The 3,893-nt window shown below is 41.2% G+C and overlaps 1 long non-coding RNA gene across 1 annotated transcript; it reads left to right on the forward strand.

The window, feature by feature from the left end:
- The first annotated feature begins 1,345 nt into the window (after positions 1 to 1,345).
- On the forward strand, positions 1,346 to 3,148 carry LOC139080565 (uncharacterized). Its single transcript, XR_011535177.1, has 2 exons — positions 1,346 to 1,578; positions 2,832 to 3,148. It is a non-coding gene; the product is annotated as an uncharacterized lncRNA (long non-coding RNA).
- Positions 3,149 to 3,893: the final 745 nt, after the last annotated feature.

A 3,893-nucleotide genomic window follows, 5' to 3' on the forward strand; every position in this document is an offset into this window, starting at 1 on the left:
ATTGCTGTTAGGACACACAAAATGGTACTTGTGGAATTGCTTCCACCAGGAAAAGTCCTTGAACACTACAACATCATGTGAGACAAGGTGTGGAGGAACTATGTCCCATTATTAAATATCTCTTTGCTGGAAATGATATAATTCAAATAATAGTTCCCTATGTACTAGCCACTTATGGCCAGTTTTAAAGGCAAATAAAACTGAGTGATGACTCACAGCTGACTATTGAGACTTACATGTGATTATCCTGCCAAATATTACTGAACTCACCAAAGACGTCCAAAGGACTCCAGCTGACTACCTTGCTGGCAAAGATTTGGCTACCATGTTTTACTCTATACCAATGTCCAGTTTGCCCTCCTATTTGAAGGCTTTTAATTGACATTCTCCCAGCCTCCCATGGGTACCTCAGTAGCCCTACCATGTCATACAACCTCTGCCACCTGGACTGAAACAGTTAAATAATACCACATTTTGGGTTTACATGGACGGTATCTTTTTGTGGGGCTTTGCTATAGAACAGATGGCCAAGATCTTAAGTATCTCACAAGTTGTTTACATAAAAGAGTCTGGGCCATTACCTCTCACAAATTTCAAGGGCCTGCCAAATTCATCAGATAACTTGGTGAGCGTTATATGGTCCTCTGAAGGGTGAACAATTCCTGACACCACCAAGGAAATTTTGTGGCTTAGGCCACCTTGAACCTGAAAAGAGGCCCAACAGCTCTTGGATTTGTTTATCTTCAGAGACAATGCGTATCCTTCTTGTCAATTTTACCACACAAATTTGTCAAGTTGCTAGAGAGTCTGCTTCCTTCCAATGGGGGGACTGCACCAGACACCTTGGTATTATCATGTATAAGCTGTCTAGCAGGACAAGACCCTGGTCCTGGGTTCCAACTGTCCAGTGAGGCCCCGGTTACCACCACTATTCCACCTGGAGTTTATGGACCAAGCATGGCCCAAGGCCCACCCATGGTTTTGGGGACAAAATGGCTGCCACGAGGTGCCTTGTGGAGACTCATTAGAATACAAATACTTGAGCCTACTGAGATCATGAAGACTGTCATCCTAGTCCCCATTCAGTGCTCTGAGAACGCAAGTTCCTCTCTACGATGGGGAAGAAACCCTTCACATGGGCACTTGGGCCCAGACATGGAGACTCCTTGGTTAAATAGCAATATTTCCTTCAGGACAGGGCCAAACTCTAGGAGAGTGACTTCCCCCGTGCTCAGCCCCTCCGCTGACCATGGTGAAGGTGGAGGTAACACCTCTGCCTGCCCCTTGGCAAAATGAAGAGCTCCTTGGGACAATGGCAGTGACATCACTACACAGAATGGAGTTCACTGTCCAGTGGTGGAATTCCACTCACCTCCAGCACATCCCTGACCAGGATGGGACAGAGGTCTCTGCTCAGTTGGCAGGATTGGAAGCTGTCCATTTAGCCCTCTTAAGATGCCCTGAAGAGAGACCTATCTGAAGTGCATATTTTTACTTATTCATGGATAGCTAGTAATCGTCTTATGACACGGCCTGGAAAATTGAAAAAGCATAATTTTTATTTCAAGGGAAACCAATGTGAGTAGTCTGCATTTGGCAGGTGTTGGTGCATTTTCTCCTCCCACTTGGGTTACCCATATCTTGGCTCTCACCCTGTATGATTGGTACAAATACAATCTAAGAGGTGAAATAGCCAGGAGTACTCATCCAGCAGCAAATCCGTTTAAAGGAAAAACGTAGCGAGAATGAGTGGAGTCTGATTAAACTTCGACTTAATACATCACATAACCTAATCTGAATATGGAAACTTCTTTGGGAACTGAAAGGATGAAAAGTAGAAAAAAGTCTCAGTGATTACAATTCTTGATGAATCAATAACTTGATGGATTAAGGTGTTGTAGAAAACACAGTGTAGAAGAATTGATTGGGGCAGAATGTCTTAAAGTTAAGATTTTGGAGTTGAAGCAGTTCTAAGAAGTAATCATGGGAGTAGTTACCTGATATAGTGTAGGTATAAGTAGAAACTCTCAGGAGTTGAGGACATCAAAACACTGAGCACCTGGAGTTGTTCTCAGGAACAAGAATGGTGTCGACATACCCTGGGAAGGAATTATAAACTTCGTTAAGTGTATAAGCATTGTAAAGTCCATGAGGAGAGTGTTCTGAGAAGTGGATAAGATAGTAAGGTCAAGATTATGTTACCCTTAAAAGAACAATCAGGTGCTTCTCTCTTTCTAAGGAATTTAACATCCCTGATGCAATGGGCTATTGTCTGAGCAGTCCCTTCTAAACTTTGTCCCAGTCACATTGTATTCTGAGTTATGTCCTGAATAAACACAGGAATGAAGCACTGGTTGGGATGAGGTCCCAATCTTACCAATTCAGAACAGGGTTCTGTAGCCCTGGGCTGTGTGGGGTGGGTGGGAATGCTTTGCTTAATTGGTGCAGACCATCTGTCTCTAACCTTGGCACTGACAACAAGCATGGTAGAGTAGCTTACCACTAGCTCCCACAAGGCCACATCTGTTCTCTATCAGAGGTTGTAGTTCAGGAAACTGAACTTATTTCTTCATCTCTGTTAAACATGCAATCGGAAATTCTAACTATTCTATTCTATTAGACATTATACCTAATACTATTCTGTTCTAACTTTTGCAAATACTTAAATGATATTCATTACTTATAAGGCAGTCCTAAAATATCTTCTAGTCTATGTTTAATGTTGGAAACCCACTTATCAATATTGCTAAATAAGAGCAAATTTATTCAGCCTACGATGTTATTCTATACAAAATAGGGAAACAGAAAATTTGATATTTCTTTCTTTTCAGATAATAATTAGAAGAACAACTCCTATCACTTCCCAAATCATCAAAAACTGACCACGATTCAGGTCTGTGCAGGAGCAGAGAAAACAGAAATAATTTTAATATTGAACCATACACTGCATGTGTGTGTGTAGTGTAACATAGTTAATTGTGTCAAATGATGTACGATCAAGAAGGGGCTTCACCATGGCAAAACCAAAGAAGAGATTAGCATCTGGAGGTTTCTAGTCTAACATCTGTTTAATAATTGTTCAGCAAATATTTTGTAACGATTTACTAATGTTTGTGGATCATAAATAAAAATTTTCTTGTACAAGAAATTAATTATTTCTTTAAAACTATATAATAATTCGTGAAGGTCTTTGATAAAAAACATACAAACAAGTTAACTGGTTCCATTTCTCTTCAGACTCCATGGCTCACTGCTTTAACCTTGCTCCTCCTCCAATTTCTAGCAGATGGACAAAGGACGTGGGTGCTATTTTCCTGTTATTCTCACAACCTGAGAAAGCAGATGAATTAAACAAAGTCTGCTTACACAGAGGAGCAAAAGGCAATGGATCCCAAATGTTGGCATGTGTGAATAAATGATGGCCATTTCTTTACTGTACTAGGATTTGGCACCTATGCACCTGAATAGGTAACAATAGTGGTCTTGAGATTTAGGATTCCGAAGAAAATAGACCTAGCATGAGTGGACACTGAACTGGGTTGTCAAGGCATTGAGTTCTTCTGTGGCTTTGGGAGGCTCACTTTGTTCTTGTAACCAGGGTAGAACCATTCCTTATACCAAGAGACAAAGTAGTCAGTGTTCATTTTGCATTGGGATCTGATTGTGTGGTCACCTGTGGCTTTTTCTGAGTTTTCCTCCAGGTTCTGTTTCCCAGGTTGGCAAAAGAGATGAAACCCAGCAGTCAAGAACACCGACTATCAGCTGACTTGCATTGAGGGTGATTGCATGGGATTGGTTTATCTATGTATTTGGAATTCTAGAAGTCTTTCCTCCCACTAAAAAGACATTATCCAGAGAGATATTTGCAGCGAAGTTCCGGGAGATGAAGTGAG

This window comes from Equus przewalskii, chromosome 30 (assembly GCF_037783145.1).
Source record: "Equus przewalskii isolate Varuska chromosome 30, EquPr2, whole genome shotgun sequence".
NCBI lineage: Eukaryota > Metazoa > Chordata > Mammalia > Perissodactyla > Equidae > Equus > Equus przewalskii.